Genomic DNA, 25,331 nt, shown 5'->3' with positions numbered 1-25,331 from the left:
ACCAGTCACAGCAAAGGCACATAGAAAGCAACTGTAACAGAGTCTAATATATAGGTGAGCGCTTCAATAGGTGTACCCCTGAGGATGTGCATGCACACGAAACGCGTTGGGTGGAGCTGCCATTTGCTGACGTCACGCCAACGATGGTCGGAGCGGTGGCCACCTTGGTACACTTTTTATGCTTTTTGATTTCAGTCTCCAAGTGGATACTTTTTAATGTTCTAATAAATACTACACTCGCCTGCTCGCCAATGGCGATTGGAAATTATGGTGGGGGCGAGTGGGTCCCCCAGGGCCATCTCGCTGAGCAGACTCGGAGCTCAGGCCGGATCTGTCATTGGCACTGGGAGCGGTCAGACTGCTCAATAGCTGAGCGCAGTGAAAGCAAAGGAAGGAGTGTGTGCTGTGCTCTCTGCCTCCCCCTAGAGTGCAGTACCCGGCTCTGTGAGTGAACAACGAAGTACTGCAACTTAACAGCGTGCGTGCATGTGTGTACATGTTTGTGTGTGTCTGTGTATGCATGTACATGTGTCTGCGTGTATGTACATGTGTGCTTGTATGTACGTACATCTGTCTCTGTGTGTGTATGTAAGTACATGTGTCTGTGCGTGTGTATTTCTGTGTATGTATCTGTGTGTATGCATGTCTGTAGGTGCCTGTGTGTGTATACATGTGTCTGTATGTGTATGTACATGTACATGTCTGTGTGTGTACAGGTGTCTGTTTGTGTGTGTTTGTTGGTGGCGAGTAACTCCTGGCTAGTAGCTCAGAACTTGAAATTGTAAGCCCTGTACTACACTATATGCAACTTTATTGGCTCCTGTGGTGAGAGATTCCCTCTAGGACAAGGGCTGACTACCCATCCGAGTGCCCAGGACAAATTTGGTCCAGTTTAACCCTTTGGCCACTTTTCATTCTCAGATGTTTAATGCTCGATTGCCTGTTACCAGTTTTCATCTGGTGAATGTACATCCGAGAGAGGCGGTGGATTCTTTTGTGTGACCATCAGCACATTTGCACTCTGCACCTTAATTATACTGCGCCTTATGGTTTCACGGACAATTGCATCCATTTATGGATATTTGACTATAAAAAGAGCATGTAGAGTTTTATCCTATTTATACATCTCAGATTTTATGTTTATTGTAACATCATTTACTACTGCACTTTACTTCACGGTTCACCACAGACACTATTGTATTTAGATTCTACCCGTGATACACTTTATTGTTTGGCATTTGCTTTTTGAGCTGTTTAGCTGATATTTTCATTCTTTTACTTGATGCACTTTACAGTTTCACTCAGCTCATTACATTTATGATGCACTTTACCATATTGTTTATTAGATTTTGCATTTACTAAAGTTTTTTGCACTTTACCGTTCTGCAATATATTTTTTTTTTTTAGCGCTGCACTCTCTTACATATACATAGAAAGCAACTGTTCACACAACGCTGGTGTGATGTGCAGTGCAGAAAATGCAGGCTTACTGCATTTTTCCACACTTCAATGAAACCTGAATCCATGTTTCTCTTTACTCAGATGTCACAAAGTGACATTTCATAATCTTTTTAACACAGCATGTTACTTATTTTAAAAGCACACCACTGCAGCATACTTATAGGATTTAAGACAAATTACCTTGTCTATGTGGTGGGACTGAGATTGGCAACTCTGGAGGATTGTGTGAATACAGCCTCAAGCTTCTCTAAGGACAAATACAGTCAGATCCATAAATATTGGGACATCGACACAATTCTAACATTTTTGGCTCTATACACCACCACAATGGATTTGAAATGAAACAAACAAGATGTGCTTTAACTGCAGACTGTCAGCTTTAATTTGAGGGTATTTACATCCAAATCAGGTGAGCGGTGTAGGAATGGCAACAGTTTGCATATGTACCTCCCACTTGTTAAGGGACCAAAGTAATGGGAAAATTGGCTTCTCAGCTGTTCCATGGCCAGGTGTGTGTTATTCCCTCATTATCCCAATTACAATGAGCAAATAAAAGGTCCAGAGTTCATTTCAAGTGTGCTATTTGCATTTGGAATCTGTTGCAGTCAACTCTGAAGATGAGATCCAAAGAGCTGTCACTATCAGTGAAGCAAGCCATCATTAGGCTGAAAAAACAAAACAAACCCATCAGAGAGATAGCAAAAACATTAGGCGTGGCCAAAACAACGGTTTGGAACATTCTTAAAAAGAAGGAACGCACCGGTGAGCTCAGCAACACCAAAAGACCCGGAAGACCACGGAAAACAACTGTGGTGGAAGACCGAAGAATTCTTTCCCTGGTGAAGAAAAACACCCTTCACAACAGTTGGCCAGATCAAGAACACTCTCCAGGAGGTAGGTGTATGTGTGTCAAAGTCAACAATCAAGAGAAGACTTCACCAGAGTGAATACAGAGGGTTCACCACAAGATGGAAACCATTGGTGAGCCTCAAAAACAGGAAGGCCAGATTAGAGTTTGCCAAACGACATCTAAAAAAGCCTTCACAGTTCTGGAACAACATCCTATGGACAGATGAGACCAAGATCAACTTGTACCAGAGTGATGGGAAGAGAAGAGTATAGAGAAGGAAAGGAACTGCTCATGATCCTAAGCATACCACCTCATCAGTGAAGCATGGTGGTGGTAGTGTCATGGTGTGGGCATGTACGGCTGCCATTGGAACTGGTTCTCATGTATTTATTGATGATGTGACTGCTGACAAAAGCAGCAGGATGAATTCTGAAGTGTTTCGGGCAATATTATCTGCTCATATTCAGCCAAATGCTTCAGAACTCATTGGACGCCACTTCACAGTGCAGATGGACAATGACCCAAAGCATACTGCAAAAGCAACCAAAGAGTTTTTTAAGGGAAAGAAGTGGAATGTTCTGCAATGGCCAAGTCAATCACCTGACCTGAATCCGATTGAGCATGCATTTCACTTGCTGAAGACAAAACTAAAGGGAAAATGCCCCAAGAACAAGCAGGAACTGAAGACAGTTGCAGTAGAGGCCTGGCAGAGCATCACCAGGGATGAAACCCAGCGTCTGGTGATGTCTATGCGTTCCAGACTTCAGGCTGTAATTGACTGCAAAGGATTTGCAACCAAGTATTAAAAAGTGAAAGTTTGATTTATGATTATTATTCTGTCCCATTACTTTTGGTCCCTTAACAAGTGGGAGGCACATATGCAAACTGTTGTAATTCCTACACCGCTCACCTGATTTGGATGTAAATACCCTCAAATTAAAGCTGATAGTGTGCAGTTAAAGCACATCTTGTTCGTTTCATTTCAAATCCATTGTGGTGGTGTATAGAGCCAAAAATGTTAGAATTGTGTCGATGTCCCAATATTTATGGACCTGACTGTATTCTTTATGGTGCAGTCATAATCTGGTCACCATTGCGGGCTTCAGTCTACTCATTTGCAGCGGTTGTAAAGTTTTTTTTTTTTTAAGTAATAAACGTGTTATACTTAGCCGCTCTGGGCAACTGTATTGCACAGAGCAGCCTGAAACCTCCTCTTCTGAAGTCCCCTGCCAGTGCTATTGGCTCCTCCTCTTCTCTGTGTGCCACCATAGGAAGCCGCTTCCTATGGTGGCACACCTGCAGGCTCGCTCCCAAGCTGGGCTGTGTGCATCCACCGACACACTGTGGCTCGACCCCAGCCCCCTCCTCACAGGACTTGATTAAGGTTAGCAGGAGCAAATGGCTCTCGCTGCTGTCTCTGACCCTGTAAGGGAGAGAGAGCGCAGTGGTGCTGCAGACAGGCACAGAGCTGGATCGAAATAGGATTCAGAAACGTATAAGGGCCTGAAGGGGTGATACAATTAGTGAGACATTTTTTATCTTAATGCATGGAATGCATGAAGGTAAAAAAATTAAAAACCCAATAAATTTCTGCACTCGGATTAAAAAAATGCAGTGAAAGCAGCTGGCACAGGTAAAAGATACAGAAACCTCAGAGTACAAATTAAATAATACAGAAAGTGCAGTGCTAAAACCTAGGTGATACAAAATGATAATTAAAAGTGAAGTCCACCATAAATTCACAATACAAAGTGCTTCCAACTGTCAAAAGGGAGAAAAAGGAAAAGGACCCATTCATCCAATGAGACAAAAAGGGAGAAGTGACAACAAAGGTGAGTAGGAGCTCTTCTGGAGCTGTTGGCCTTTCATACAAATGAAAAGCCATCAGCACTTTAGGAGTTAACCCCAAACATATCCACATTAGATGACATAACAGTGCTCCAACTTGCGGGTCTGCTCCAACTTCTCTTCCCACCAATGAGGGCATGCAAAATAAAAATGAGAGTCCCCGAACCAGTACACTGCTACCTCCGCTCTCCTCACTCATCCAGTTACTAACTGCTAAAAGCAACTGTTAGTAACAAGTGGGGAGTGAGGAGAGCGGAGGTAGCAGTGTACTGGTTCGGGGACTCCCATTTTTATTTTGTATTACTGGTGTACACAGGTAAAGGCAGACACAAATAAATGACTGTCTAGGCAGGTTGTTCCGATTTGCAGAGCAATGACAAAATACATCGAGGTCTGCACCATTTCCTCTGCAGTTCCTTTCAGGGGCCATGGGATAAAAAGGTAACACACATTACCCTGTTATCACAGGCTTCTATCACATACCAAACCTGTATTTTGCAACTCTCACAATGCAAAAAAATGTGTTAAAACACCTGCCAATGTGCGTTAGTACACAAAGTGCAAATGTCTGCACAAGTGTGAATTTTATGGATACCCTACGGGTATGTACATAGTATACATGTTTATATACTGTAGTATAGATAGGCGTAAACTGTGCAAAAACCTAGAAAAAAATCAAAAACACAAACAGTTCCCACATCACAGATCATAAACCAGCCTCAAATCAACAAAAAAAAAAAAGTCAAAAAGGTCAACTGGCTGTAATATACTAATACATAATATGTACTAGTACACAGCAATACACCAGCAATGTGAAAACATACCAATACAAAAGCAGGAAAGGATAGTCTCCAAAAGGCATTCAAATGAAGTCATTAACATACCAACCCCTGGATGATTCCTTCCAATAGTCCAATGGCAGCTCCATTTCAGAGGCTGATACTTCCTTGTTCCACCCAGCTGAAGCTTCAGAATGACATGGAATGCTGGCCAGCTGGTTTTCCCAGCTTGAAATATCTTACATTACAGTTGTAAAAGAGTCCAACCTATGGGCTGTAAAAGGCAGCCCTCTACATGAATCAAAGTATAATGCATTCTAGTCAGAGAAGGGATTTCCAGCTGCAGAGCAACAATTTCCACAATGTTTCACCATTGTTAAAGCTGAACTCCAGGCAAAACACCATGATTACAAAGGCCATCTTGAGGCAGCATCTTCATTCCTTCACAGTGCCTCCTGTGTCTAGAAATGATTATATCAATGTTACTAAAATAATGTCCCTTGTCTTGTACTTTCATTTTACCCCATCTTCAATGTTGGCAAACAGGGCAATTTTTTTTCACCCCGAAAAAGCCCCAAAACTGCCATTTACAAATTTTGATACTGCAATTGATAGGTACTATACACGTGGATGTGGCAGCTTTGTGGCACATAAAAAAAAAAAAAAATTTAAAATTTAAAAAAAAAAAAAAAAAAAAAAAAAAAAAAAGAGAGACTGTGTTTAAGAGCAGTAACACGGGGCAAACTTCCAACTTTACAACCCAAGGGTGGTCGCATATTTTAAAAAACAACCATAAATGTTTTAAAAAGTGAGGCGCGATTTCACAGCATGTCTGACTTTTGACTATGTAATGTTGGTGCAGACAGGCCCTTACTCTGCACTGCTGACAAGATCACGTCAACGCTACATACAGTAGATGATCTGTCTGCAGATCTCTCACCATCTGTTTCCCTGCCCATCTTTTCCTGATACAGTTGGATCAGCAGTGTGCATGTATGTAGGTGGTGACAGAGAAGAAATCAACTTGCCTGTCTACACCCACAAACCCGCGCACCACTGGCCCAGAGCCTTATGCCAGCCATACATGGGTCAAAATTCGACCAATTTTTCATCCGATAATCGGCCGATTTTTGCTCTGTTAGTGGGTCAATGGCACCGGCCGTTTTTCGTGGTTCCTCCTCTTTTCGGTGACTGGGCATGTTGGAAAATTCGTGAGAAACAACCAATTTTCGACTCAATGATGGTCAAATCGTACGATCGTTTTTCCGAAAAGAATATGCGCATGAGCCTTGACCTGAAAGAACAAAAGTTTCACCTGTTATATGGGGTGAACTTTATGACTTAGTCGGACGATTTTCGAAATCATTGATGGCACCATCGGATTACGGAGCGAATGACGCTTACAATTTTCAGACAAAAATCATTCGGAATTCGACCCATGTTTGGCCTGCATTAGTCACATGCCAATCACCATTACTAGAGGCCAGAGAATTGGCCCCAACCCAATGTCTGAGGGAAGTATTATTATTATTATAATACAGTATTTATAAAGCGCCAATAGTTCGCTCAGCGCTGTACATTACAAAAGGGGGACAGAACATGTGACAGAATAATACCAATACAATGCAAAACATGAGGGGATCGAGGGCCCTGCTCTTTCGAGCTTACAATCTAGGAATCACAGATCCCTTCTGTGTGGCCCCATATAGAAGACTGCTAAAAATGTCGCTGAAAGTATAAATGCTGATTTCTTAGCTGTGCTCTGACTTGTGGGTAAAACTGTTGAGGTATTTTTGTGTGAATGTGAGAGGGAACGTTTTATTAAAAATGATTCTCATGCTGGAGTCCAGCTTTAATATGACAAGAGTGATCCCAGCGCTGAGCGAACTATTGGCGCTTTATAAATACTGTATAATAATAATAATATTGATGGAAAGTTCCTCATTCTTGTGCATGTTGTGTTGGCAGTAAAATCACAGCAGACACGTCATTTCACTACAGACACTGGAAGAGTCGCCATCATGAAGGAGTCCATTATGATGTTCTGAGGCTATAAAGTGACCTATTGTAAACAGTTATATGAGCAGTAAACTATGACCAAAATTAAGGCCTATACTACACATAATATCTTTAACAGCAAAATTAACTTCTACAATCATTAGCAACTGATCACTAACAGATGGCTTCCTATGATTTATCTGGGAGCCCACTATCTCCCCCAAAAAAAAAAAAAAAAAAAAAAAAAAAAAAACACCACAGGGCCCATTTAGACTATGTATTGCATTAAAGTGGAATTGAACTCAAAAAGTGAATATCTGTTTTATGAAAGATCTATATATCTCTAGATATCATACACACACACATACATACACACACACATACACACACACACACATACACATATACACAGTGGGGCAAAAAAGTATTTAGTCAGCCACCAATTGTGCAAGTTCTCCCACTTAAAAAGATGAGAGAGGCCTGTAATTGGCATCATAGGTAGACCTCAACTATGAGAGACAAAGTGAGAAAAAAAATCCAGACAATCACATTGGCTGATCTGGAAAGAATTTATTTGCAAATTATGGTGGAAAATAAGTATTTGGTCACCTACAAAAAAAGCAAGATTTCTGGCTCTCACAGACCTGTACCTTCTTCTTTAAGAGGCTCCTCTGTCCTGCACTCATTACCTGTATCAATGGCACCTGTTTGAACTTGTTATCAGTATAAAAGACACCTGTCCACAACCTCAAACAGTCACACTCCAAACTCCACTATGGTGAAGACCAAAGAGCTGTCGAAGGACACCAGAAACAAAATTGTAGACCTGCACCAGGCTGGGAAGACTGAATCTGCAATAGGCAAGCAGCTTGGTGTGAACAAATCAACTGTGGGAGCAATAATTAGAAAATGGAAGACATACAAGACCACATACAAGACCACTGATAATCTCCCTTGATCTGGGGCTCCACACAAGATCTCACCCGTGGGGTCAAAATGATCACAAGAACGGTAAGCAAAAATCCCAGGACCACACGGGGGGACATAGTGAATGACCTGCAGAGAGCTGGGACCAACGTAACAAAGGCTACCATCAGCAACACACTACGCCGCCAGGGACTCAGATCCTGCAGTGCCAGACGTGTCCCCCTGCTTAAGCCAGTACATGTCCGGCCCGTCTGAAGTTTGCTAGAGAGCATTTGGATGATCCAGAAGAGGATTGGGAGAATGTCATATGGTCAGATGAAACCAAAATAGAACGGTTTGGTAGAAACACAACTCGTCGTGTTTGGAGGAGAGAGAATGCTGAGTTGCATCCAAAGAACACCATACCTACTGTGAAGCATGGGGGTGGCAACATCATGCTTTGGGGCTGTTTCTCCGCAAAGGGACCAGGACGACTAATCCATGTACAGGACAGAATGAATGGGGCCATGTATCATGAGATTTTGAGCGCAAACCTCCTTCCATCAGCAAGGGAATTGAAGATGAAACATGGCTGGGTCTTCCAACCTGACAATGATCCCAAACATACTGCCCGGGCAACGAAGGAGTGGCTTCGTAAGAAGCATTTCAAGGTCCTGGAGTGGCCTAACCAGTCTCCAGATCTCAACCCCATAGAAAACCTTTGGAGGGAGTTAAAAGTCCGTGTTGCCCAGGGACAGCCCCAAAACATCACTGCTCTAGAGGAGATCTGCATGGAGGAATGGGCCAACATACCAGCAACAGTGTGTGCCAACCTTGTGAAGACTTACAGGAAACATTTGACCTCTGTCATTGCCAACAAAGGATAAATAACAAAGTATTGAGATGAACTTTTGATATTGACCAAATATTTATTTTCCACCATAATTTGCAAATAAATTCTTTCCAAATCAGCCAATGTGATTGTCTGAATTTGTTTTCCTAATTTTGTCTCTCATAGTTGAGGTCTACCTATGATGCCAATTACAGGCCTCTCTCATCTTTTTAAGTGGGAGAACTTGCACAATTGGTGGCTGACTAAATACTTTTCTCCCTACGTCTTCCAGGACAGCCATCTGAGACCTTGGGCTCCTCCCTCCGGATCAGGAAACACACCATCCCCCTTGCCTTTAAAAGGCGGGCCTCACATCCAGTTTTTTGTGTTTCCTGAGCCGGAAGGATGCACGCCGTAGGAGCCAGGGTGATCCTCGCACCCTCAGGAAGGCTGGCCTGGAAGGGTGTGGTGCGGTCTGTACCTCCGTCCCCGGTGCCTTCCACGTGGTGGGGCTGGCATCTGGTGGTGTCCTTCAGGCCCAGGTGGGTAACCGGCGCTGCCGCATGTCACTGGGGCTTGCCCCGATCGTGGCCTCTCCTCTGACCCGGCATTCAGTTGAATGTGCAGGGGAGAGGCGGGACTTCTGGTTGGGCGCGGCCTTGCGTTCCAGCAACCGGAAGTAGCAGGGCGGATGCGCTCCACAGGCCGGAAGTCCGCCGGTGACGTCAGCGCCGGGCGCAAGAGACGCCGGCTCCGATCTCCAGAGGCGCAGGCACCACCAGGGGAATTAAAAGCCGGTGGGCGTGCGGAGCGGCGGCGCTGTCTCCACGCCAGGGGGATGATGGAAGCAGGACCTTCTCAGGCGGACCCAGGTCCCGGTACCGGCTCCTCCCAGGTAAGCTTGGGGAGGCTCCCCTTTATGCTATATTCCTGGGGGGGGGGTGTTTTTTGGAGGTCCCTTAAGTCCCCAAGGTTGTGGGTGTTAGGGTACGCTGCAATTTTTCCACAGTACTGGATGCAGTGGGGGTCCTGGGATATTGTTCCTCTCAAGTGCCTAGTTCTGTTTGTTTTTTGTCATTTCTTCTTTAGACTAAAACACAGGACAGGACCCCGGTACAGGCCCCAAAGAGGAAATGTGCAGTGTATGCGGCCAAGTTAGGCGCAGGATATGAGAAGCCTTTATGCCGCAACTGCATTGATAGTCTTGTTAGAGACGAATCTTTTACAACATGCCATAAAGTTTTGTCCTCTATTAAAGAGGATATGTCGGCAACTTTTCAGGCGTTTAGGTCCCTTCTGGATAGGGTTCAGTCTCCTTTGGAGATTGGTTCGCAGTCTGCATTGGGGATCATGCCCTCCCGGCAGGTAGTTCCGGAAGAGGAGGAAGACATTCCTCGATCTCGGACGTCCTCCCAGTTAGGTTCAGGGTCCGAGGAGGAGGAAGCCCCCACCTCTTGGGGCTCTAAGTATAGGTTGGCCCTAGAAGAGGTGGACGAGCTTTTGAAAGCAATTTATGAAACTCTGGAGATAGAGGAGGAAGATGTGACCTTGTCGAAGCATGATCTCATGTATCAGGGGCTTCATGCTAAAAAAGCCAGAGTTTTTCCGGTCCATAGTTCCTTGGTTGAAACTATCAGACAGGAGTGGGAAAGCCCGGAGAGGAGGCCCTTCTTTTCCGGTGCCCTAAAGAGGAGATTCCCCTTTGACGAGGACCCCTCGCAACCCTGGAATAAGGTTCCAAAATTAGACGCCCCTTTGTCCAGGATTTCGAAAAGGACGGATCTGGCCTTTGAGGACATGGGGGCCTTGAAGGACCCTATGGACAAGAGGGGGGAAGTTTTGTTGCGAAGGGCCTGGGAATCCTCTTCAGTCAGTTTGAAGCCAGCCCTGTCGGCGACTTGTGTGGCCAGAAATTTGGAGTGCTGGTTAGCCCAACTACAGAATCACCTAGCGGCAGGAACCTCGAGGCAGCAGATCCTAAAATCACTACCGTTGCTTCTGAAAGCGGCGGGGTTTTTGGCGGACGCCTCGGCAGAATCGGTCAAGCTTGCGGCCAGGTCCTCAGCCCTGGTTAACTCCGCTAGGCGAGCTTTGTGGTTAAAGACCTGGGCGGGGGATTCAGCGTCCCAGTTGCGTTTATGCGCATTACCATTTTCGGGGGATAACCTTTTTGGCTCAGGCCTGGAGGAGGCTCTTGAGCGTACAGCAGATAGGAAGAGGGCCTTCCCAGAGAGCAGAAAAAAGGTCTTTCCTAGGAAACCCTTTCGGCCTAGAACCCAAGTACTTCCGAATAGAGAAGTTCAGCCAAAGAAGCATTGGACAGGGCATAAAAACAGAGGCCGGGGAGGGATATTATTCAATCCTCCTCAGGGAAATTCCAAGCCCCAATGACTTGGATGGCCCGGTAGGGGGAAGGTTGGGGTCCTTTCTCCCTCAGTGGGCTTCTATATCCCCGAGCCCCTTCATTTGGAGCCTGATTCAGGGAGGCTACAGGATAGAGTTCGGGGACTGCCCTCCAAACAGGTTCTTAGTTACAGATCTTCCCAGGGACCGCAGGAAGTCTCAGGCGTTATGCGGTCTTATAGGGGAATTGGTGGACCAGAGAGTTCTGGTGCAGGTGCCTCAGAACGAGCGGGGTTCAGGGTGTTACTCTCACGTCTTTGTGGTAGGAAAGCCTTCAGGAAAATTCAGGTTAATCCTGAATCTACGCTCCCTAAATCAGGCCCTAACATACAAACGCTTCAGGATGGAGTCGATATATTCGGTAAAGAATATACTGTTCCGGGGGTGCTTCATGGCCACAGTGGACTTGAGGGATGCCTATTTTCACATTCCCATCCACCAGGCAAGTCAGAAGTTCCTGAGGTTGGCCATAAGGATGGGGTCACAGACCTTCCATTGGCAGTTTCGGCCTTGCCCTTCGGTCTAGCGTCAGCTCCCAGGATCTTTACAAAGGTTTTAGCAGAAGCTTTGGTTCCCCTGAGGCGGAGATCAATCTTGGTGGTTGCTTACCTGGACGACTTGCTTCTGGTGGCCGGGTCTCGGCAACAGTTGCTCGAGCACCTAGTAGTAGTCCAGAATCTCCTACAAGGTCTGGGCTGGCTTATCAACAGGGAAAAGTCGTCTCTGGTACCCGCACAGAGGGTGGTTTACCTAGGGTACGAGATCTCTTCTGTAGAGGAAAAGATTTTTCTGCCACGGGAAAAGTTCGAGAAGATGAATCGAGTGTTGTTAGGGTTGCAGTGCAACCTGACGGTTTCGGTGAGGGAGGTCGCAGGGGCAGTGGGTCTTATGACATCCTGCTTTCCGGCGGTTCCATGGGCAAGATTTCACCAGAGACCGCTCCAGGCCTTCTTGTTAAAGGAATGGGACGGAAATGTCTCAGAGCTGGAGCGGCAGGTCCGGCTTCCGTCCAGAGTCAAGAGATCTCTGTGGTGATGGCGAACTGAGAGAAACTTGACCAGGGGTCTGGATTGGAGGCCATTGGATCCACTCATTGTAACCACAGACGCCAGCAGTTTTGGTTGGGGGGCTCATCTACAAGGGAGAACGGCCCAGGGGAGGTGGTCCCAGGAGGACTCCTTAAAGCCCTCAAATCGGCGGGAGCTGTTGGCGGTCGGGAAAGCCTTGGAGGTTTTTCAGGCAAGCTTGAGGGGCCTTCATGTACAGGTTCGTTCAGACAACATGGCAACGGTAGCTTATGTGAACAAACAGGGGGGGACAAGGAGTCCTTCGCTGCAGAGGATCGCGGGCGATATTCTGACCTGGGCAGAACAGAATCTGAGTTCAATTTCGGCGGTACACTTAAAGGGTTCTCAGAATTCGCTTGCGGATTTCCTGAGCCGACGGCCACTCTCCCACGACGATTGGTCACTCAACCAAGAGGTGTTTCAGGAGTTGGTTTCCAGGTGGGGGAAACCGGAAGTGGATCTCTGCATCACGGGAGAACAGGAAGGTCGACCAGTTCTTTACCCTAAACTCGCGAGAGCAGAGCTTGGGGATAGACGCTCTGTCGACCACCTGGGACTTCAGGCTGGCCTATGCGTTCCCTCCAATCAGGCTGATTCCAGCGGTCCTGCAAAAATTTTTAGAGGAAAGGTCGGATCTACTCTTGATCGCTCCTTTTTGGCCGAGAAGGCCATGGTTTTCCCTACTGAACAGGCTGGCGTCAGCTTGCCCGTATCCCTTGCCGGAAAGGGCAGATCTGATTGCGCAGGGTCCGCTTTTGCATCCGCGAATCAAGACGTTACAATTGACGGCCTGGTTCTTGAGGAACAGATCCTCAGAGCCAGGGGGTTCTCTGATCATGTAATAAAGACTTTGGTGGGCTGTCGCAAGCCGGTAACCAGAGCCATTTATTCCAAGGTCTGGAAAAGATTTGCCTCGTGGTGTTCGGACCGACCAGGGCCCCTGGACATTCCGATGGTTTTGGACTTTTTTCAGGAGGGGGCAGATAGAGGACTCTCGATCAGCACCTTGAAAGTACAGGCTTCTGCTTTGAGTATTTTTTTGCAGTGCTCTTTGCAACAAAATCCCTTTGTAGTTGATTTTTTTAGATCCCTCTCCAGGGCTAGGCCTGCTAAGGTGGGAGGTTGTCCGAGTTGGGATCTGTCTCTGGTCCTAAGGGCTTTGGTTCGAGAACCTTTTGAGCCTTTAGAGGAGTCAGCTTTCAAGTTTTTGACCTTAAAGGTAGTTTTTTTGGTAGCAATCACATCGGCCCGTAGGGTGAGTGAGCTTCAGGCGCTCTCAATTAGGGAGTCTTACTTGACCATTCTTAAGGACAGGGTGGTGCTTAGGACTGATCCGGGATTCCTTCCTAAAGTATCCTCTTCTTTTCACAGGTCGCAGGAGATTGTTCTGCCGACCTTTTGTTCTTCCTCTGAAGGTAAAGAGGAAGACAGCCTAGGTTTGCTGGATGTAAAGAGGAGTCTTGTAATTTATTTAGACAGGTCCAGGGAATTTAGGAAATCGGATTCCCTTTTTGTTTTGTTTTCAGGGCAGAGAAAGGGGTTAGCAGCATCTAAAGCCACGATAGGCAGGTGGATTAGGCTGGCTATTGGGGAATCTTACAAGGTTTTGGGGATTCCGCCTCCTTTTGTTAAGGCCCACTCAACTAGATCCTTGGCAGCGTCCTGGGCGGAGAGAGCCGGGGCTTCGTCGGAGGAAATCTGTAAGGCAGCCACTTGGTCGAGGTTTTCCACCTTCGTGAAGCATTATCGCTTGGATATCCTGTCAGATAAGGAACAGGCGTTCGGACGCAAGGTCCTCCAGGCGGTGGACCCACCCTAAGGGGGTAAGTTCTCGTTTATCGTCTCAGATGGCTGTCCTGGAAGACGTAGGGAGAAAACCAGAGTTAGACTTACCGGTAACTCCTTTTCTACGAGTCTTCCAGGACAGCAGGTAATTCCCACCCTTCTAATGTACAACCGAGAGAGTTAAGGTTGACTGCATGAAAATTGTATTTACCTATATTTGTGTCTTTCAGTGGCTTCCGCTAGTTCTCTTTTAATAACTGGATGTGAGGCCCGGAGGCCCGCCTTTTAAAGGCATGGGGGATGGTGTGTTTCCTGATCCGGAGGGAGGAGCCCAAGGTCTCAGATGGCTGTCCTGGAAGACTCGTAGAAAAGGAGTTACCGGTAAGTCTAACGCTGGTTTTTTGCTCCACTGTATGTGTGTGTATAATATATATATATATATATATATATATATATATATATATATATATATATATACATACATACATATACACACACAGCAGTCTGAAAAATGTACTCTCTCTGGAATTCCTACTTAAAAAAAAAAAAAAAAGAAGAACCTCCTAGTTTGTGACTGTGCCTAGGCACCCCGTGAACAGTTCGATAGTTGTATATGTGCAGTGTGAGATCCAAGGCACTGCTCATTCTGACTGCTCGTCTCAGGAAATATGGTGATGGCACTACTGTGCTGCCTACTGCTTTCCTTGCTGAAGCAAAACCCTGCCGCTACCAAGATGGCCACCTCCACACAGAGACAGTGCTGAACAAGTCATGGTAAGTCAGTAATGGAGAAAAAAAATAGTTGTAAGCAGACCACAGGCAATCCTGATGACTAGTTCTTTGTCCTCTGCCTGCATTTTTTTTGGAGGGGGTGGATGCACATTTTCATGAATTCAGTTCCTCCTTAATGCAATGCGTTATTGTGTGTTAAACGCACAATTCAGTAAGACAGATTGTCATTTTAAATAGGTTGACAGTGCACCCTAAAATCACTAAAAACCCGAAAGACCTTTTCCCCCCAGCACTTTGCATCATAATGCACTGATGGCCTTTGTGCCTTGTGCTGCCCTGGAATGCACGCACATTTGGATAGTTTTGCAAAGTGCCTTTGGGTGCCATTAAAAATGAATGTCAAACATGCGTTTACGTGTGTCGAGGAATTACACCTTACGTCAACACTTCAGTGTGAATGTGAAAACCTTAAAAGAATAACTTGAAAGAAAAATGTTAACACATACTCATTTCACACTACAGCTTGTGGCCACTTCTTCTGTGGCTCTGTGATATCACAGAGACTCACTATGCTCCTATGTGACTTTAAATCGATTTGTGATACAACAAAATTGCTGATGAAACGGAGGATCCCAAAATGTGAGAGAACAAGCTCCAGTGCTGTGTAGGGCTGCATTCTTGCATGATTTGGCACCCTCAGTGTTCCCAGGTCTAAGTGACCTTGCCAATAGTCATGGTGTAAGGTAAATATTTTTATAGATTTCTTTAACTTTTTTATAGCTTTTATCCAATATTTGTGAATTAGGGAGTCGAGTCCAATGAGGTGAAGCCCTGCTGACTTCTGTCATCTAGTCAGGGGCAGCAAAAAATATTGTTGTTTCTGTTTTCTTAGCACATGAGTATTCTTTGCAAAGCGTAACTTCACCACATTCACCAAGCTCTGGTGAAATTTGCCTCCAAAGTGCAACTTCCCCTGTAAAGTAAACAGCCTATTCGCATTTAGTAAATTAACCCCTATGAGTACCACATTTAACTCATTGAGTAATAATCCAATATTCGTTAAAGGCGTGACTTATTGAACTTTGTTTTGTTCACTTGCATAAGTTGTGCATTGATCATGCAGTTTCATGGTGTCATTTATTGCCCTGTAATACACAGCCTGAATTACTGTAAATTAGTGGTGCACCAAAATGAAAATTCTGGTTCCAAAACTGATACCGAAAAATTTAGACCGCATGTGGCCGAAAACCAAACCAAAACGTCTGCATATGTGGGGGTGGGGAGGCTCCAATGTTTTTTTGTATTTTTTTCACTTTCATGTATATATTTTTTTTTTAACTTATGATTTTATTGCTATCACAAAGGGGACCAAGAGTCCCCTACGTGATAGCATATGAGTGACAGGTCCTCTTTGTAGGGGGAAGGGGGTGGGGGCAGTGTGCAAGGAGGGGGCAGGAGAGGAGCAGTGTATACAGTGAGGGAGCAGTGCATACAGAGAAGCTCCCTCACTGGCTGTCACTATAGGTCAGTGCTGGTTTTTAAATGCAATTGTCAACATTTTTTTTTCCACTATAGCTCACAGAATTAGCTGTCACTTTCCCTGGAGCTAAAAGGAAACTGTTTTTTTTTATCTCAGGAAAGAAACTAAAAGGAAAGTCGTTTAGCTGGAGGAAAAGTTCATTCTGTGAGCTATAGTGAAGAAAAAAAAAAAAAAACCAAAAGCTGGTAATTGCATTTAAAAACCGGCACTGACATATAGTGGCAGTAAGTCACTGTATACACTGCTCCTCTCCTGCATTTCTCAACCCCCCCCCCCCAACATCTGCAGTACACTCAGTCTCCTATAATCGGCAAAGTTTTTCCTATCGGCAAAATGCTGATAGGGCTATTTTCGGCCAATGTTTTGGTGACCGAAATTTCAGTGCATCCTTACTGTAAATCTTCACATTCCTGTGTCAGAAATTTCTGATTGTGTTCAAACACTGCAGAGTTTAACGCATGACCTCTGTCTGTAGTCTGAGAACTAACATTTCCTGTGAAGAAACTACATATCCCACAATTCCTGTATCTCCAAGTCTAGTGCTCTGCAGGTGAAGGCTAAACAGTAATTAGATCTGACACAGACACAAAACAGGTGAAGCAATTAAAAGAGCGACCGCCGTGCTGGAAGAGAGATTTGATCACATTAGCATTCCCCACGTTTGTAATGTAACCCAGAGGAAATGGTGAGGCGTGGATTGGACGCTGTGTGACCAGGAAAAAGAAGCTGCATGTCCCTACGAACAAGCATGATGAATGAATACATAGACATAGGAGAATTGATCAGCCATGACTCTACAAACTACAGCCACAATATGTAAGCCCCATCATTAACAAACAATGGAAAGCAAAAGACAGACAAAAGGGAAAAGAACTATCTTGATACCCAGTTAAAACAATGAAAACATTTGAAAGTGTACAATGCCTTTAACATCAGGCTCTAATAGCAGCAATTACTGTGAGAAGCAGCTCTGATTTCAGGGGCTATAATGACAATGATCTCTAATAATCACATATAACAAATTCTCCCTCCCGTGCCACGCGCGCAGCCTCCTGCAGTCCCCTGTGCCAGTTTCCAACAGTCTCCTGTACTACGTGCCACAGTCAAAAATTCTGTGGCATGTCCGCAATTGACAACAGTCCTCTCTAGCATTCCATCTTCCAAATATTAGGGGTATCAGAAGCCATCATTAACCACTTATTGACTGCTCTATAGCCGAAGGATGGCTACAGTGTGGTCGTCCAATTCTGGGAGGGCGCCATATGACATCCTCCCAGAAAGCTCCCCCACTGCGCACACCTAGCACTCTCTATGATCGCTGTGTCCTTTGGACACAGCTGATCACATGACAGTACAGGGCCAATCACAGCTGATCACCATGTAAATACACTTGCCGGTTATCAGCACTTCTTTCCTCACGCTGTCACAGAGTAACGAAAGTACTGCCAATAACCGGTAACTGTGAAAGGAGACATCTATGCTGATAATCACTGCCCTAATTATCAGTGCAGCCCCAAAAGTACCCAACAGTGCTGCCCATCAGTGCCGCCCATCAGTGCCACCTCATCAATGCCACCTCAAGCTGCTTATTAGTGCTACCTATCAGTGCAGTCTGATCAATGCAGATCAGTGAAGGAGAAAGTACCTGTTTGCAAAACTTAATAAAATAAACTTTAGTTTTTCCAAATTTTCTGTCTTTTTCGTTTGTTTAGCAAAAATAAATCACCCAGTGGCGATTAAATACTACCAGAAGAAAGCTCTATTTGTGTGAAAAAAAAATTATAAAGATTTCATATGGGTACAGATTGCATGACCGCGCAATTGTCAAAGTGCAATAGCGCTGAAACTTGGCCTGGGTTGGAAGGGGTTAAGGCCCCTATATCTGGAAAACTGGCTAACACTGATTTATTTATTTCAGGTACTTATATATAGTGCCATCAATTTATGCAGCGCTTTCCATATATATTGTACATTCACATCAGTACCTAACCCTCAAGGGGCGTACAATCTAAGGCCCCTAACTTATATTCATACACATACTAGGGCCAATTTAGACAGGATCCCATCAACCTACCAGCATATCTTTAGAGCGTGGGAGGAAAGTAGTACTGGAGTACACAGAGGAAACCCACGCACAGGGAGAACATGCAAACCCCAGGTAGGTGGTGCCATGGTTGGGAATCGAACCAACAACCCTAGTACTGCCAGGCGGAAGTGCTAATCATTGAGCCAATGTGCTGATGAGATACAATAGCCTGTAGGAGTTTACTTTATGTAAACAAAGCCATTACATCACATAACTGGCATTATGAGAACCCATACCAATGAGACAGGGATCCCCTGACCTGTAACTAGCATACAGGAGATAGCATAATCAGACTAGGGCACATGGCCACCCAAAGAAAAAGCTAGTTATTAGTTACACAGTCATGCTGCAGAATCCTTGTTTTAAAAAAATACTGGGGGGGGGAAAAAAAAAAAAACCAACCTTCAAAATAAGTCTCAATACGTACTCCTCCAATGGGCGAAGTTCTAACTTCACTCTCTTCAGGGGCTCCAGCAGAATCTTCACACCTCCGAATGTGGTGGATGCCTGCGTCCCCCGCCACACTGTGGTTCCATCCGCTAGCCGCACTGTCACTACAAGAACCACAGAGTAAAGCGCATCTGACACACCTGAAAGTGATGAATGCTGAAGAATCTGCAGGAGGAAAAGAACAAAATGAGGTCTATCTGCTATTTAGGCTGGGAACACATATATGCGGTGCGGTATATCGCATGTAATTCGCACAGAAACCGCACCGCATTCCTGTGCAAATCGCATGCAAATTGTGTGCAGTGCGATTGGAGCCATACGTTTTGTATGGCTCAAATCGCACCACATCCGCACCAAAAAGGCGCAGGACCCTTTTTCTGGTCCTTACTAGAATCAGATTGTATGGGTATTCACACCTATGCAATCAGATTCTGCGCATCGCACTGCGTTTTGTGGACCGATTTCAGGGTGTTGTAAACCTAACATACACACCCGCAGCAGATTGCATGAACGGGGTGCGATTCTGATGCGATGCAGAATTTGCACAAAAAACGCTGCAAATTCCGCACTGCATCAGTGTGAACCCAGCCTGAGAGTCCTTTTTAGCAGGCTGCTTTTTGGGGGTTTTCTTTTCTCTTTAAAAGCACTCATTTTAAAAGGAATAAAGCCTAAAGCAAAACTTTCATTTACAAAATTAATGTATATTGCCTCACAGGCCAAATTGTAATTTCAAGTATATCTGAAGGCAAAACATTTTTTTTAGTTGTGGACAAAGTAGAGAGGGATCAGAACCTGTCAGGTTTTTTTTTTTATGTCCTCTCCATTTGTTCTTTTCTGGTGACAACCAGGGATTCTCTTTCACTTTCTGTTGCGGCTATAGGATAGGAAATGTGCCCAATGGGACACAGATGCCAAAAAAAATCTGACAGGAGTTATGACCCTCCCTTACTCTATCCAAAATTTAAAAGAAGAAAAAAAAATGTTGCCTTTAGTTCTCTTTAATGTTATTCAATATTATCTTTCCATTTTAATCTATGCATTTTTCTTAAACCTGTCAAAATATTCTGTACAATATGGCAACCTGGAGCTGTTCCGCGCACACTTCACATACAGCATGTCCCTATTGAGTGGCTGACTCATTTTTTTTTTTTTAATTCTGCACTAAAATAAAAGTGAAATTTTAGGAGGATCGGTTCCCAATCACCTGATCATCTTGATTGCCTTTAATTGGTGATGACGGAGATCTGTCACTGAACAGCCCACCCCTGTGGTTTTATTTCTCCTCTTCAATGGATAAAAAGATGCATTAGGGGAGATTTACTAAAACTGGAGTGAGCAAATTCTAGTGCAGACCTGCACAGAAACCAATCAGCTTCCACGTTTTATTGTCAAAGCTTAACTGAAAAAACGGAAGTTAGAAGCTGACTGGCTACAATGAACAGCTTCTTCAAATTCTGAGTGCTCCAGTTTTATTAAATCTTCCCCATTGCATCTTTTTCACCTTGCTAGAGTTGAAAAATGTAAACAAAGCTGTGTCTGTGTACACAAAAACAAAAAAACAAACAAAAAGTAATAAAATTCAAAACAAAAATATGTGCTATCGCTATGATCAGCCAGAGCAGGAGAATTTATTTTGGGTGGGTTGTTCTTAATATTTCTTGCTATTGCCATAACCTACTACTAAAGAAGTACTTGGTGTCATTCTGGACTCCAACCTATCCTTCCAGCCCCAAGTCCAATCTTTAACTAACTCATGCAGACTCCACCTCCGCAACATCGCCAAAATCCGCACGTTCCTAACCCCAGAAACCACTAAACAGCTCATCCACTCCCTCATCATATCACGACTCGACTACTGCAACTCCCTCCTCACTGGCCTGCCTCGCCGCTGGGTATCTCCGCTTCAGTCCATCCTGAATACGGCTGCCAGACTCATTCACCTTTCCAACCGCTCTGTCTCCGCCACCCCCCTCTGCCAATCCCTCCACTGGCTTCCGATTGCGCAATGGATCAAATTCAAAATCCTAACGCTGACGTACAAAGCCGTCCACCACACTGCCCCCAACTACATCCCTGACCTAATATCCAAGTACCGCCCAGCACGCACACTCCGCTCCTCACAAGACCTCCTTCTCTCTAGTTCCCTGGTCTCCTCCTCCCATGCACGCCACCAGGACTTCTCCAGGGTGTCACCCATCCTCTGGAACTCCCTGCCCCAACCCATCAGATTATCACCTACTCTCCTCTCCTTTAGGCGCACCCTGAAAACACATCTCTTCAGGGAAGCCTACCCCACCCCCTGCTAACTTGCTGACCTTCTCCACTTTTCCTACCACTCCATCCCCCACAGCTATCTCCTCCTGTGCCACTATCCCCTCCCTCCTAGATTGTAAGCTCGAAAGAGCAGGGCCCTCAATCCCCTCATGTTTTGCATTGTATTGGCATTGTTCTGTCCCCCTTTGTAATGTACAGCGCTGAGCGAACTATTGGCCCAACCCATCAGATTATCACCTACTCTCCTCTCCTTTAGGTGCACCCTGAAAACCCACCTCTTCAGCACCCCCTATTAACTTGCCGACCTCCTCCACTCTTCCTACCACTCCATCCCCCACAGCTATCTCCTCCTGTGCCACCATCCCCTCCCTCCTAGATTGTAAACTCGAAAGAGCAGGGCCCTCGATCCCCTCATGTTTTGCATTGTATTGGTATTGTTCTGTCACATGTTCTGTCCCCCTTCGTAATGTACAGCGCTGAGCGAAATATTGGCACTTTATAAATACTGTATAATAATAATAATAATAATCCGCACTTTTTTCTTTTTATTATTTTGGGACAGTTATCCTTTGATAAAAAAATAAAAATTATATATATATGTAAATAAATAATATCAGGGAGATAGCCACTAACATTTACCACAGGTATAATTCACCTGTATACATGAAGTAGTTGTGAAGATATGTAGTTTTACTAACACTGGTAAAATCTGCAAAATTGTGTTCAGGTGTTAAAGCAGTAATAAATCCAAAAGCAAACATTTATTATATTGCAGCTTACAAATTAGATGTGACGTCTGTATTTGTTTTCTTCTTTTTTTTTTTTTAGGCTTTTTTCTACTTTCATCTGGTGGTTCAGCCTGCTGTTTTTCAGAAGCACGAGTTCCTCAGCGATATGTATCAGTTTACATGGATGAGACAGACCATTTAACACTGACAAGGGTAAATAAAATGAACAGATTTTATTTATTCATGTCAAATCTTTATCCAAAACGGAAAAAAAAACGGTTAGCTGTAACTGATTAAGTGTTAGCTGCAGTTTGACTTGTTTGTTATTGTATTTGATGAGGAAATTGCATATTTCCTTATTAAAATTTTCTCACTACACCTAAGAAAGTCTCCAAATCCTGCTTTAGGGGCCATATAAGGACATAAGTATGGCTTTACCTTAGCTGACTTCATACCCAAGGAATGTCATTTTTACTGGACAGGATGTGGCCAAGCACACTTCCTTACCCTAGGTTCACACCTAAGCGTTTTCTGCAGCGTTTTGCAGAAACGCAGTACAGTCCATTTAACATGATTTCCTATGGGACACGTTCACATCTTTTTTGGAAAGGGTCGGGGACTTTTTTTTTTTTTTTTGAACACAAAAAGTTGTGTTTTTGGTTCTATAGACTTCAATGGAAATGCTGCAGAAAAGCATGTGTTGCGTTTTTTTGCCACGTTTTTAATCTACCTAGCAGCAATAAAAAGAAAAAAAAAATGAAAAGGGGAAAAAAAAAAAAAAAAAAAAAAAAAAAAAAAAAAAAAAAAATCGCATAAAAAACGCAAAACACAATGCAGAAATGGCTCAAATGCCACCTGCACAGGTAGGAACCTAGCCTGATGATTGGTCATTTACTCATCAGGTATGAACCTAGCCTGATGATTGGTCATTTACTCATCAGGTATGAACCTAGCCTGATGATTGGTCATTTACTCATCAGGTATGAACCTAGCCTGATGATTGGTCATTTACTCACATACTAGTTCTGTATATACTACAGCTAGAACTTCCAATATTCAGTCTCGGTTCCACAGCTGCGTCATGCATGCGTCTGGCCTGATTGCCTGTGCCACATAGTGCGAGCAGGCGGGACTCCGTGGCAGAAAAAGCATCTTTTGTAAAGTATTCTTGTAATATATTCTAATATTATTATCCGTATCTGTCATTATTTAATCAAACATGATACTTATAAGCGTTCGTTCTCTCTTTGCACATCTTTTGATGTAAACTATCACGTAACCAGGATAAAATCATATTCAAATCTCCTAATTTAACATTCCCCTCCCCCCAGACTGGCAATGCTGCTGTCAGCTGTGTCCTGGTTCATTCCTCCACAGTGGTGTCTCACTAATACAGGAAGTGTGTTACTAGCCAGATCAAAAACAGAGAGAAAAAAAAGCTAAAGAAAAGAAAACTAATGCAGCCATCACATCCAATGATTGGTAAGCTGTAATACAATTCACTTTTGCTTTTAATGCTGCTTTAAGATTTGACTGCCCTCTGCCATGAAGGGGTTAAACAGGGATGAGCTCAGGTATGTTCTGATTCTAATCCAAACCCAAATGAGCTCTCCTACCAGGTAGCGGCCCCTATACACTGCTAATCATAGGCGGCCAAGGCATACCCCCCATGTATACACACTGCTGCTGCAGGGCATTATGATTGGCGGTGTGCAGCGACAGCTTCCTGGCAGGACTGCTCAGGTGGGTTTGGACTGGGATCAGGACTCACCCGAGTTCATTACTATTCTTGATGTGTACGTGATCAGGGACAGGCAAGAAATCTGCCTTCCCAGCATACGTTCCTGAACACATCCAGCCGCCACGTAGTTCAGGCTGTCATAGACTCATCATGGTCTGCAGGCAGAGGACTGGGCGCCGGGCCTCCTGGATAAAGTGTGCATGAGGCCTAAAAGAGATGGTACAATCAGATTGCATAGTGTATGGTCAGCTGCCACAGGAAACACACACACAAGCCCCTCATACACCGCTCTGAGCTGTCACTGTGCCAGGAGCAGCCTGCTGCCCTCCACCTACAGGGGGCGTTCCAACACCTGGCAGGGCATGCTGGTGTTTGTAGTGCCTGGCGGCTGCAGGCTGCACAGGGCCCAGTGTTGCCTACCAGGCTGAGGTGCCCCATGTGAGGACACGTGACTCACTGTCAGCGCCCAGGGAGTGGGTACTCCGCACGTCTCCGCCCTCTTTCCGCTCCTACATAGCGGGCTCCGCTCCGGCCAGTGTCTTCCGAGGCGGCCTGGGTCTACGCCGGTGCCATGGTACCCTCAGAGCCCTCTCCCCCCACCCTCCGCTCCAGAATGGGGCCCTGGGCGGAGGGTTAAACTATCTGTGGCCGAGAGTCCCTCTGGAACCGCAATGCGCATGCGCCTTGGCTGTCCAACCTCGTCGCCGGAAAAGAGCAAGCCGATTACCCGGCAGCCATGCTTGTTATTGGCAAAAGGTGACGTGTACGGGTAGGAGGAGTGCAGGCAGACGACGCTTCCTAGATAGCAAATGGAGCTGACAGCTGTCCGCGATTTCCAGGGATGGTCGCAGATTTGAGGATTTTTTCTCCCCTCTGGGGATTTCTATGACTGCACCTGGACGTTCAGGATGGATGAGCTGATGTACAATCATCTTCATGATGAGGAGTGTTCTGTCTGGGGGGTACAGGTGTACATCTCACATCTGCCCTACAGCAACCGCGATCACACAACTGCTGCTTTGTGTTTAACCCTTTACCCTCCTGAGGATTCCCCCCCCCTTCCTGCCCAGGCCACTTCTTGTGTTACGGCGCAGCGTTACTTTAACTGACAATTGCGCGGTCGTGCAACGCTGCACCCAAATGAAAGTTACGTCTTTTTTTCCCCATGAATACAGCTTTCTTTCAGTGGTATTTGATCACCTGTGCTATAAAAAAAAAAGACCGACAAGTTGGAGAAAAAAAACTGTTATTTTTGACTTTTTGCTATTAATAATATCCAGTAAAAACAATCAGTGCTAATAAAAAGCAGACACTGTACTAATGGCATGGGGCAAGAAGTTAACATGTGGGGTGTTCAAAGGGTTAGCTGTGTGCTTTACACTGTGAGCACACTGCTTTGTATGACTGCTATGCAGAGCCATATAAAGCAGTGTGCAGGAGCTGACAGGAGAGATATGTGTTGTTTACATGCAGTTCTCTGCCCTGTCGGAAATCCTTGATTGCCGGGTGCCAGTGGGGAATCACCAGCCGGGACCAAGTGATTGACAGCCAAAGCTGCAAATGGTGGCACGGGTGAGGCACACGCACCCGCTACCCGGAACTGCAAAATCACATATACAATATGATTTTGCACACCCATGCCGCCCTGTAGCAATATTTCTGCTAAAGGGCGGAGGGGAAGCGGTTAAAGTGGTTGTAAGCCTCAGACATGAAGTGTGAACAAAGCACATCCCCCTTTAGTGTGTACTACTCTGAAGGAAGGGGGGGTCCCTTCTCTCCAATCAGCTCTCAGAGCTCTCCTAACTGATGTAACTTCAGCTCCCTGCCCCCTGATTTTCAGAGGTTACAGAT

At 45.1% G+C, this 25,331-nt stretch overlaps 1 protein-coding gene and 1 pseudogene across 3 annotated transcripts in view; one reads left to right on the top strand and one right to left on the bottom strand.

Moving 5' to 3' along the window:
* The window catches only part of NADK (NAD kinase), a 169,596-nt gene extending 145,426 nt beyond the window's left edge, over positions 1-24,170 (bottom strand). Inside the window, exons 1-2 of one of the 3 annotated variants that reach the window (XM_089675923.1) lie at positions 23,938-24,170; positions 18,690-18,902 (exon numbers count right to left, since the gene is read on the bottom strand). The gene's annotated coding sequence lies outside the window, so the exon portion shown is untranslated. The remainder of the gene's footprint in view (positions 1-18,689; positions 18,903-23,937) is intronic. The other 2 variants (XM_089675925.1, XM_089675926.1) reach the window with 2 other exon arrangements.
* On the top strand, positions 11,421-13,963 carry LOC149463052 (uncharacterized; annotated as a pseudogene).
* Positions 24,171-25,331: the final 1,161 nt, after the last annotated feature.

Source organism: Staurois parvus, unplaced genomic scaffold (genome assembly GCF_062004578.1).
Source record: "Staurois parvus isolate SC_StPar_1 unplaced genomic scaffold, SC_StPar_1.0 ptg000160l, whole genome shotgun sequence".
NCBI classification, from domain to species: Eukaryota; Metazoa; Chordata; class Amphibia; order Anura; family Ranidae; genus Staurois; species Staurois parvus.
The sequence above is the reverse complement of the archived record's forward strand: the minus strand, read 5'-3'. Positions and strand labels throughout refer to the sequence as shown.